Raw genomic sequence first — 12500 nt, 5'->3', positions numbered from 1 at the left:
GTTATTTTTTTATTCATTTAAGATAGGACCGCTTTTACGCGTTTCTACACCTCCCCGCCCCCCCCCCGCCCCGCGTCTCCCTCCTCTGGTGCCCGCCCCAAATGAGGTCGCATCATCTTTCATAGTGTACATCCTGGGCCAGCATAAGCTTTCCAAGAATAAAATGCCCCCCGCCTTTCCTTCCCAAGGACACCACGAACACCTCCTGTCCTGTGCAGTGCTTTTTCACCCACCGCCAGCAGAGGGCCCTCTCTGACAGACCCAGGAACTCCCCTGCTCCGAGTCATCCAGGAGAGGCTGTTCCGTTCTGTGTGAAACGGGTGGGGTGGGCTGATGAGACATCATTGCTTAGAAGGCCATCGGGTTCACCGGTTCGGTGGCAAGAGAGAACATCCTCATCCTCCTTGAGGTTGACTCGGAAGGTCTTCGGGCCCGCAGGACACCGCCCCCAAATGGGCCTCCGTGGCATAGGGAGATTTTGCCATGCGAGGTGACAACAGGAGGGGAACACGGACCCTCCTTTCCTTCTCCCGTCTGAAAGCAGGAAGAAAATCTCTCACGGGAACAGGGTGGTGGAGGGGGCGGCCGGGAGGTGTAGAGATGAGGACTGACTGCTTTCCTGTCTTAAGAAAACACGAATCATCCAAGTGGGACCGCTCATAACACACAGAGGACAGAAGTGTGGACGAGATGAGGAGAATGTGTAAGGGAACGTCTTCCACAAGAACTCTTTTCCATAGGCCGACTTCAAGACTTTCCAACATCTCTAGGTTTAGGGGTGGGCTGAGTGCCATGAAAGAATGGACATTCAGCAGCCTGTCTACATCATCTCCAAAGAAGGGAAAATGCTGAAACGTCCCTAGCTCCACAAGCCTAAGGGTCTCCCTGCTCCGGAGAGTTGGAGCATATGCGTGCTTCCATGCCTACACAGATCTTGCGCTTTAGGGAAACCACAAACTAGGCAGGAGCCTGGACTTCTACAAGGCAGTCCATGTTCACACGGGTCACTGTGGTTGGCTTCCTTACTTTCATTGGATTGGATTGGAGTGGGGTGGGGTGGGGTGGGGTGGGGTGGGGGGCGGGGGGGGGCAGTGACAAATGTCCAAGGATGAGGCATCCTAAAGAAGGAACGTGTGTGGTCCAAGCTACCCGAGGTCGCCATCCTCATTGTAGGAAGAGGACCTCTTTGGGGAGTGTGGGGAGGGGGGAGGCAAGGTAGAAGGTATGCAGATAAGGTTTGGGGGAGGGAAAAAAAGACATTTCGGTCCTAAAGCTAGTCATTTCGAAATGGGAAACAAAGGACACAAGGGAAAAGCTAAAACTGGGCACAGGCGATTGGAAAAGGTTTCTGAGGAGAAGAATCTTCGGAAAGGAATGGGAACCGTGGTCAGGACTGCTTAAGATGAGGATGGATTCAAGGACACACATGAGTGTTCGTATCAACAGGAAACCAGTGCAAAACTAGAATTTAGTTTTCTGTCTCTCGGTGAAAAAGGCCAACTTTGGGCTTGGGCTTGGGTGTTTCTTCTATTGCTCTGCTCTCTCCGTCATGAGAGAGAAAGCTTTCCTTCCTTTTTCCGGAAGGAAGGAAGGAAGGAAGGAAGGAAGGAAGGAAGGAAGGAAGAAAGGCTTATGTCTTCTAAAAATCATCACTTCTTTTCTAGGTTACCTTTATCAGGTCTTGGGGGACTCACGTGGACTTAGTCCTCTTGATATTCAAAGAGCCAGGGTTGGCTCACAAGGAAAGAGGCTTCTCTCTTTGCCTAGCAAGTCTTTCCCTGGGATGTGGGTGACGTGGCTAAGGAGGCACTGTTCCCCAGTGACCTATCTAACTGTTTTACACTCGTTGGGGTATTTTGGACACATTTGCCCCCAAACCGAATGACACATGAAGTCTTTTGCACTTAGAATGCATGTTGAGAGAGGATCCAAGAGGAGAGGGCCTAGCTCAAGAATGTGTTCTCTCTCCTTCGAAAGCAGAGCCATGAAACGGAGTAGGCTTCCTGGAGAGGTTTCCTGACATGGGAAGCGTTGTCGAAGAGGAAGGAACGTGAAGCCTTCTTTGGCTTGTGTCGATACACGGGTGTGTTCCAACTGCTCTGGAAATGATGGGATCCTTCTTCTCTGCCCTGGCATACAGGGTTTTCGGTCATCCAAATGGAGGCTCACATGACAGGGACTGAGCCCAGTATCAAGGAGATATTCCACCCGAGTTTCATGCCGAGGCGGCAACAACAGCCTCTTGAAAGATGATGGGGGGGGGGCACACGTGGATCAATTCCATTCTGTCCATTCAACAGAGGGTCGGGGCTACAGCAGACCCCAGAGAGGGACAGCAAACTCCAGAGAGGGGCAGCAGCCCGGCCGGCCACTGGGTCTCCATGTCTCAGGCTTCCCGGGGAACCTCACCCCCCCAGGTCCCCGCCGCCCCCCCGCATTCCGCCACCCACCTTGGTGCATTTCGAATGGCTCCAATTGTAAATAGATGCTGGTGGGAAGATTTCTACAGGTTACCTGCAATGGCTGACCTGTCATGCTTGTCACCCTGGGGGAAAACAATTCTCTTTGTCCCCAGAGGCGTCAGACCTCCTCTCTCAGGAACCCCTGAGCCCCGGCCACTGGACTTCACTCCACTGGCACGTAGTAAGGGTCATCCAAACGTTCCTGTGACGGTGAGTATGGTTTCCATGTGGGTTGAAGCCTTCCCTTGCTGCAAGCCTTCTGTCCTCACCATGGCATAGAGACGGTTAAAAAAAAATTGTGTTTGCCACTTTGGGTATACCTTCCACAGCCTGCAGTGATCAAGGCACCCACTTCGCTGGGCAAGTCCTATGAGCCTTCACAAAAGCTCTTGCAAACTTCTTGGGACCATCACTTTTCCAGTCACGCTCAATCATCAGGCAAGATTGACAGGGCCGATGGGAAAACTGGACTCCGAGAAGAACGAGTGACCTACGTGGGGCTGAATGAACTGAGGACTAGGATGATAGTGTGTGTATGACTACTTGTCTACAATAGGACTGATTGGGGAAGCCGCGGGGGGGTGGCAGGGTGCGGATACCTTAGGAGCTTGGGATGAACATATACACATTCCTATACATAAAGTGGATAATCAACAAGCTCTTACGACTTGGCACAGGAAACTATACTCAATACTTTGTAATAACCTATAAGAGAAAAAAAATCTGAAACAGAATCTATATCTATCTATCTATCTATCTACCTATCTTTCTATCTAAATCACTGTGCTGTACACCTGAAACTGCACGACATTATAAATGCTTCAATTATTTCAAACAGAAAAGAATCTCCTAACCTGAGTGAGAGAGAGAGAGAACAGGACGGATTGTGAAATCTTTTCTTTTCCAGCTACAAGGGAAAATGAAAACAAACAAAACCCAATTTATTTTAAAAGTTGGACATCCATTTGGTGACTTGTACCCTTGTCAGCAAAATGGAATCACTTCTCTTTTTCTCCCTACCTGCTCCGTCCAGAATTCAGAAACTCTCAGTGAGGCTCCTTATTTCTTTGGCAAGAGAGTCACTTGCACGCGTTCCTTAGAGGCCCACGTTACGTTTCCATAAAACGGGAATACACACTTGTGGATATGAGATTCTGGTGCTATTCATTTTCCTTAGGGTGTTGCTTTTCACCTGAAAACCGGACTGGATCCTGAAGTCTTTCAAGTTGCCCCCAATATCTGGCTACAACTCTCTCCATGAATGTTTCCCACTTTCGCCCACCCTTTTGACTTGGCATCACTGACAACGAAAACGGCCCTTTGCCTGAAGCCCTACAGACCGAAGCTGGAGGACTTGGTGAAAACTTTAGAGACATGGCCACCACAGCTCCTGTGGAAACCATCCTGGTGCCTGTTTCTGTGAGAGCCACTCCGAAAGTCGAACCAAACACCCGACATCATCACAGCCATTTCAAACTGCTAAAGTTGCTTCCACCCTAACATCTACAAATCTTCTTCACTGACACCGCCCCCCACACGCTCCCCCCTCCCCCACTGGTTTATAATCGGCTCCAGTGATGGACCTTTGTCTTCCTTTGGTTTCCATACAAGTGCCTCTTAGGAAATAACCTGATTGCTTGCACCACAGGCCTAGTTTTTGGGAGCCCATCGACATCACTGCCTCCTGAGAGGAGATATGATAACTTTTTCACAGAACCGACCTGTTCTCAGAACTCAGAAACAGTTTCCATGAAATGGAGGCCTCTACTAACCTATTTTCTCCCTTTCCCTCCCTCCCCGCCTCCCTCCCTCCCTCCATCTCCCTCTCCCTCTCTCTCTCACACACACACACACACACACACACACACACACACACACACACACACACACACAGTCACCAGGTCAGCTTTCAATATGTTCAGAGTAGGCCGCCCCAAAATGTGTCTCCTTGAATTCAAGTCGCTTAAGAACCAGACAGCACAAGACCGGACATTCTGGCCCTCCTTTCTGTCCTCCCACAGCAGAGCACGATCTCAAGTTAAGACGTTTGCTTCCACGCATGTCCGTGATTCTCAAATGGTTTAGTGGGGTTTCCTGGGTTAGGAAAAAGAGGGGACTCCTATTTGCCTGAGACAAGGAGAAGTTCTCACACAACCTTCACCCATCCCTCCCTCCCTCCCTCCCTCCCTCCCTCCCTCCCTGCAGTTTGGAGGGGGCAGCCTAAGGGTGGGGAAATTGGGGAAGGAAAAAAAAAAAGCCGTTCGATAAAGGGGAGCTCGAGGCAAAGTCAAAGGCTCCCGATCTGACCGGAGAGCATTCTGCATTTGAATGAAGCGATTGAACAAGGCCCTGCGGAATGAAGCGTCCGGACTTCCCCTCCCCCTCTCCCGGCAACTATCAGCCCTGGGGACTTGGGAAGGAGCGAGCGGTGGAGAAGCAGGCGGGGGCGGGGGCGGGGGCGGGGGCGGGACCAACAGACAATAGCCGCTGCCTGTCTGCCTGCCTGCCTGCCGGGCTGAGGCCTGAGGGCTGCGGGCCACGCTGGTTTCTGCAACTCAATCCCTTCCAGGAAGCACCTGTGATGACTGCTTGGCAGGGAATGGTCAAAGCTGAACTCTCTTGGCCTATTTCTGAAAAAGGCCTGAGTCTCAGCTACGACAGGTTTTCTGGATTTCTTGGCCCATGCACGGACCCGCACCTTCCCATCCTGTCAGATCCTTTGTACCCACATCTCCCCTGGGAGAGTTCGTTGGCCTCGTCTGGAACATGAACAAGCAAAACCAAACATAGTGTGACATGATGTATTGGTCTTTATTGAAAAGAAACATGCTCCTCTCGCACACCTGAGGGCAGGAAGCAAAGGCAAGTTCTCAGCAGGACGGGGGACAGGGAACCCGAACCCAGGCCGGTCAGCAGTGGCCCCCTGCCCCCCACCGCCCCGCCCCCCCATCCCCGGCTCTCCCAGGCCCACGTGGGGCCTCCCTTCCCCGCCTCTCTCTGTGCCCCTCGTCTCCAGCTCCCCCAGCCCAGCTTCCGCACCGCCCCCCCCACCCCCCCCACCCCCGGCCCCGGGAAGGGGAGGCATGTCTGTCCCAGCTCCAGTTCTGATATTTCACTTGTGAAACTTCCCTAGGCCCAGGTGCCAGCTTGCCGTCCTGCTGCTTCATGTCCGTCTCTATCAGCCATGCCCAAAGGGCACGGGAAATTATGGACAGCAAATAGCACACCTAGACGGTGTGTGCGTGGGGGGGGGGTGTCCCTTCTCCAGGAAGCAGTGAGGGAACAAAAGGAGGCCTGGGGGAAGGAGTCCTGGGTGCCTATCATCACGCCCCCGCCCCCCCACCGCCCCGCAGAGCACCATTCATTTCCATCTCCGCATCTGAAGGACACATAGTCCTGGTTGAAGCAACTTGATGAGGATTCCCCTCCTAACGACGTGACAGAACCTATGAAGAACTGCACTCCTTGAATCCATAAATGCTAACGGGATCCAAGGAGTTTTCCATCAATGGCAGAAAAAGAAATGGTCCTGAACATAATAACTGCCAAGTATTCCTCTAGACGGAGGCATCATTCACTTTTTCTTAACTTTTTTTCTTTTCATGTTTTACAATAAACTGTATATATTTAGAGTGTACAATTTGGTACCCCAATCTTCCAATTCATTCCCCCCCAACCCTCCCCGCTTTCCCCACTTGGTGTCCATATGTTTGTGCTCTACATCTGTGTCTCTCTTTCTGCCTTGCACACCAGTTGATGTGTACCATTTTTCTGCAGTCCACATATATGTGTGAATATACAATATTTGTTTTTCTCTTTCTGACTCACTCTCATTCACTTGTTAACAACAGTAACGATGACGACGACGACGACGACGACAAGGACAAGGATAAGGACCGGAAAAACAACAACAGAGAGAGCACTGGGCGAGTTTTCCACTTCTTAAAGGAAGGAGGCCGTGTTCCCAGGCAGGTTGGCTCAGCTGCACAGTTCCCTCCGGTGACTATTCCTGGGGGCACCGTCGAGGTGATGCATGAAACACACAGGAGGAGGCCTTCTTGAATGTCCTGCCCAGGAAATGGGGACATGATTCCAGCAGTGGCGATGGCTGCCCTTCTCTTTAGGGTGACACACGGGCCTGATGGCACCGGGCAAACCCTCCCCTCCCTCCCTCCCTCCCCTCCCTCCCTCCCTCCCTCCCTCCCACCTACCTTCCTTCCTTCCTTCCTTCCTTCCTTCCTTCCTTCCTTCCTTCCTTCCTTCTTGAGGCTCTTGGCCTCCCCACTGAAAGGAAGAGCCCAGGGCCCAGCAGCAAAGACCTTCTGCTGATCCTTGCCAGGGGGCTCTCATTTTACACACTTGAATAGGATCAGTAGACACTGTCATCTCATGAGAAGCAGAAAATATCATCTAAAAGCCTACTTTCCTGGTGTCTCAGCGTCCAGGGCTCCTCCTTCTCAGGGATCTTGTGCTCTGTAGGGATAATTCACATGCTGGGGGAGTAGGTTCCCAATAGCATCTTATGAAATGGATTACAGGATGTCTTCCTTTGAAAAGATAAAGATTATTTGGGAAAGTTATTCATATGAAGCACATGGATGATATCCTCTCTGATCTATATATTAGAGTTGACCGTTGAACAACCAACATGGGGGATTAGGGGGGCCGACCCCACACACACCATTGAGAACCCATGCATAACTTCACAGTCCAAGCTCTGTATCGGGGCTTCCACCTCTGGGTACTCAGCAACCAGAGATCCTGCAGTGCCATAGTGCACAGCTATGGAAAACATCCCCTTATGAGTCACACACACACACACACACACACACACACACCACACACACACGCGCACGTGCTCGAGCGCAGACATCTCAACTTTGTTACCCAAACGTTAGTGGTGTTCGAATAATCTTAGAAGTGATGACTGCTGTCTGATGAAATCAATGGATCCATCAATCAATCTATGACACTACACTTTGTATTTCCTAGTCTCAAAATGATTTGGAATTTGGCTCCTTAGAAGTTTAGCTTGGTCCTTCAAGGACAGTGTCAGTTGGAGAGAAAATAACATTTCTTCAAATCATGGAAGTGAAATAGTCCTGGACGCTTATGTGAAACATTAACATAATTTTTCTTCTTTATTTTATAAGATAACTGGAATTAGGAAGAAAATCTCCTCGTGAAAAACCAGGTGCTACCTTTCCTTGACTGATGATCGAAGAGGAGAAAGCATTTTCTGGGCCATGCAACTTGAGAGAAGTTCTAACTTTTCTGGAAAAGAAAGATTCCCACCCTCCCCTTGCTCGGCCATGCTAGAAACCTTCCCCTGCCCCAAACTCTGACGTGTCCCCTTGTTTGGCCTCACTGTGTGTCGTCCGTGGGCACGGGAACACACTTGCGTTCCATAACAGGAGAGCCTATGGAGAAAAGATCTCTGCCCACTTTCATGGGATCTGCATTGCTGGCTAGGTAAACCTAAGACATCAAAAGAAGTGCCTTGGAACACATGGTCCTTCCACACTGGTCACCTCATAGGATTCCTAAATGACTCTGGTTCAGCACTCACTCGACTTGGCCGTGTTTCTGTGCTTCCTGACCTAAAGGATCTATCTGGATATGCCACCCGATAGAAGCTGAAATAAATTCACTTTGGACGTGTGTGAATGCCGTTCATACAGAGAGTGGGGACTGCAGGGAGCTCTTGTGGATAAAGAAAAATGGGGGAACACATGTAGGCGACAGCACATAAAGTATAGAAAGATACGCGAAGGTTTCCTTCGTTCGCGGGGGGTTGGGAAGGGGGAACGACAGAACGTTCCCTGCTTCTACTCCACGCACGCACGCAGGCAGGCAGGCAGGCAGGCAGGCAGGCAGGCACCGGAGTGGGGTGGGGTGGGGGGAGCTGGCTCCTTACCCCACCCACCAGGGACGCGTGCGCGTTTAAAGAGACCAGGAGGAACGTGGTGGCGGTGGCGATGAGGAAGGAGGACCACGTTCAAGGTGTGGATTTGCGGTGAGGGCTACGTGAGGTGACTAAGAACTCGGTGCAGTGAGCGGCCCATACAAGGACAGAAGCGATGGTCCCCTAATGCTTGCAGGGCCTGGCCAGGAGCATGAACGGTCGCCCGTGTCCCCAGGTTGGCATCATGACACTAGTTCATCCCTGTGAAACAGGATGTGTTTTCTGTGTTCTCCTGTCTTGACAAACACACGTCTTTACCTGTGTCTCCGTACAACGACGGTCTCTGCGTGACAGTCGGCAGAACATCCCCAGGGACAATTATCACAGAGACCTGAGGTTCTGCTTGGCTGGCAATGCTTGTGTGAATACTGCAGTGAGATACAGACAGACAGACAGACAGACAGACAGACAGACAGACACACACACACACACACACACACACACCCCTACGTATAATTATGTGTATTTAATACGATATCTGTATTGATTTTCTGTCTCAGATGACGTCAGCCTCATGATTTTCACACAGGGTTTCTGTGTGTGTCCTACTGTCGGGACAAACATAGCCGGTCTGTGTCATGGAAGCAGAGACACCGTGGGGAGTCACAGGAATGAAGACCTTCGTTCTAGGAACTGGACCTTCCAGAGGCTGGGAGCAGCTGGGCAGGGCAGGGCTGGGCTGGGCTGCGGAGGAGGGGAGGGGAGGGAAGGCTGTGGCTCTCAGTCCTCTGAGTGCCCGGTGGCAGTGGCGGAAGTGGCAGTGCCGATGGAGCTGTCAGCGCCCACAGGGAAAGGTAGCCACCGATGTGCGGGGCCACAGGGGAGACATGGAGAGACTCGGGGGAAGGCACAGCTGTCCCTCGGTGGATCTGCGGCCAGGCAGCCAGGAGTGGCCTGGGCCACTGTCGTCCAGGGGGCACCAGCTGGGAACACTAGCCAGACGCAGGGCGGCGGGGGTGGGTGTGTGTGTGTGTGTGTGTGTGTGTATGTGTGGATGGACAGCCTTCCACCCTGCACCTCTGTGCCCACCTGTCACCGTGTGGATGGCGACAGCCTGCAGAGAGCCTTGGCTGTGGCTTCACTTCCAATGCCTACATCCCATCCAGCGTTCTCTTCGCACCAGCCCTACCCTGGGGTCGCACGGGGAGGGGGAGACGTCAGAAAGGCGGTTCCCAGGCTGCCCCCGCATGGAAGTCACATGAGCCTCCGGACATGGCCGTGCCACGTCAAACACGCGTCTGGAGGTAGGTCAGACTTTACATTGTGTTACGGTTTGTTTTCTTGGGAGAAGTTGTGTCTCTTAGGCCAGGAGCAACTGGAATTGTCGGTCAAAGTCCTCAGGCAGCCCTTTGACTTGGAGGCCGAGCACAAGTTTGACACGGTATGTTTCCGGTGACATGGAATTGCAGATGGCCCACGAAGCATGCTCTCGGGCAATACTGCCAAGCCTGTGGTCTCACAGGGGACGGTCTCCTCGACCGAGATGTCACCATCTCGGGAGTCCGCACCTGGAGCGACACGGTGACCTCAGGACGGGCGCCCTGTCTGTGCGCCCCATCCGGATGCGCGTGGACGGGAATGGAGCAGCTCTGGGAACGGTGGACGATGCCAGCTCTTGTTCTTCTGCTCTGCTGCCTGCCGTGCACGGCTGTGGAGAGGGAGGCGCCGCTGTGGAGAGGGGATGAGCCGAGTCCAGTGTCTCTGAACCCACCCCAGGCAAAGAGGAGCAGGACAGTGGGTGTGGGCCCTCCCTCGTGTGTGGCCAGGATCCTGTGCGGGGGGAGAGTCCCTGGCCCTCCCGCTGAGAGGAAGGTGCGAGAGGTGGATCGGCGGCGGCGTCTTTCCTCGGGGCCCCAGAGCTTCTGCGGCTCCGATCTCCCCTCTTCACAGTTCTAGTTGGCGCCCGCCCCAGCACAAACCTACCTGAGAGCTTCCCTGGTATCCGGAAGCGATGGCTTTGTGTTTTGAGGACGCAAGGGGAGAAAGAGCTGAGCAAAGCTTTTCCCTGGAACCTGAGTGTCTATGGGTGTGTCTGGCCCATCACCAGCGAGCGTGCTGAGTGCCACTTCCTGAAGGCAGGTGCTCTTTAAGGAAAGTATGGCTTCGTATCTTTGTGACACGCAGGCCCTTCTAGAATGTGGAGCGAGTTTCTCAAGAATCCCAGCAGAATCCCAGGTGCTGTGGAGGCTAGGGCCTCAAAGGTCCGGCTCCATCCCCTCTCTCCATCCTGGCCTGGCCTGGCCTGGCTGGGCCCCTAAGGACCCTGCTGGCCTCTAGAGTGGCCCCTGCTTCTCGGTTGGTTTCCACGCTGCTGCTCACAGAGCCATCTTCTCCAAAGGCAGCCGACCACCGTATTCCTTCCGTGGAGGCCTGGCACGGCTCTCCTCGGCTTGGATGATAGCATGAGAGGACTGACAAGCTGGGTCCTTCCTCCAGGGCTGACCTTTTACAAAACTCCGCCTTGAAGAGGGGTAAAGTCAGCATGTCATTCTCACGTGTAAGATGGGACCCGAGGGGCCCGTTCCTAGCTCTACCACTTGGGAGAGTGGGGGACTCTTCCGTCAAGGAAACGGAGAGCTCATACTTGATGGTGCGGTTGTCAGAAGCCTTTTTCTAAGCCTCCCCTGGCCCCACTGTGTCAGAAAGACGTGTCCCTCCACCTGCGGGGACTTGATGAAGGAGAGTCACTCTGGTAGAAGTACCCCGAAGCTCGAGGACTTCACTGCCGTCTCCCTTTCTCTGGCACGGGCCCGCCCCTGGAGGAGCCCTGTCTTCACCTGGCCGTGACGGCACCGCTCAGGGGAGCTGGAGACAGGACCCCAATGAGGGCAGGTGGATGGGAGCCTGTTCAAAATGACCTACACACCCAATCTGCCGTAGACATGGTCCACAGATCGTGGTCGTGCCTGTGCCCCCGAAGACATCCGTGTGGCCCCGGGCATCCGGCAGCCATCTTCTCCATGTTCTCCTGACCTGTGCTCTCGCTCTTTTCTCCGGAGCACTCGCCTGATGATTCGTGGGGGCATGAAACCCCAGCTGGCAGGAGCCAAATGATCTTCCCAACACAAGGGAAAAGAAGAGGTGGGGTCCCGCATCCATCCAATGTTTCTGTGCCTAAGAATGAGTTTCTAAGAAATCTCATCCTCCTTTAGCTCCCTTAACACCCCCCCCCACCCCGGCGCCCGCCAGCCCGGGCCATAGTATAGTTACTTTCCCAGATTTCCCTCCTCTCCTCAGCAGAACCGAAGAGATTGTAGGTGTTGCCACTTCTCTGAGTCTTTCTTTGCTTTCTTAGGAGGGCTGCCCCATGTCACGTAAAACTTGGAAGACATACATGCGTGAGCATCTCTCCTTGTGATTCTAACCCAGGGAAGAGCATTTAAAACTCGAAAGGAGGCAAACTAGGGTTCAGGCACCCAGAGTTGAGCTGGGTGGCCACTGGGAAGAGAGTTCCAGACCCCTTCCTGTTTGGGGGAGGGGGAAATCTCCCCCTCTGCCCCCTCTTGAGTCCTCGTGGCTGGACTCATCCTAACATGGACTCAAGGCGGATAGAGGAAGCGGGAGCGGGAACACGTGTTCGTTTGTTGTTGTTGTTGTTGTTTTACCTTCTAGCCCTGAGAAGTGGCTGAGGCGGGCAGCTTTTCGACTGTGTAGACCAAGGGACAGTACATGTGTGAGACAGGGATCAGACCGAGAGACTTAGCTTTCGGGTGCGCCCTGAGGAAGGAAGAATCTAAACAGAGTTTGGGCTTGGGGGGGGGTCCCTGAAAGAAGTCACAGTGTCTGTCTCCCTAGGCTTCTCGGCCCCAATGAATTCCCTACTTTGGGGATCGGAGCGTCCTCCTAACTCCAGGTGCAGATGCAGGGAGTGCGCCTTTCACCCCGCGAGAGAGATGGATGTCTCGCTTTCAGGGAGACACAAAGAAGAGCCCGAGGGTCCCTCTTGTGTTGGCCGCCTGCTTGAGGTCACCGTCACGCCAAATGATCACTGTGCCACGGAGGTGCATTTTGGCGTGGCCTATCCTGGGCTCCACAGCCACCTCCCTGAGAACGGGTATGGTCAGAACCGTAGA

The sequence above is a fragment of the Hippopotamus amphibius genome, chromosome 15 (genome assembly GCF_030028045.1).
Source record: "Hippopotamus amphibius kiboko isolate mHipAmp2 chromosome 15, mHipAmp2.hap2, whole genome shotgun sequence".
Taxonomy (NCBI): Eukaryota; Metazoa; Chordata; class Mammalia; order Artiodactyla; family Hippopotamidae; genus Hippopotamus; species Hippopotamus amphibius.
This window is presented reverse-complemented; position numbering follows the sequence as displayed.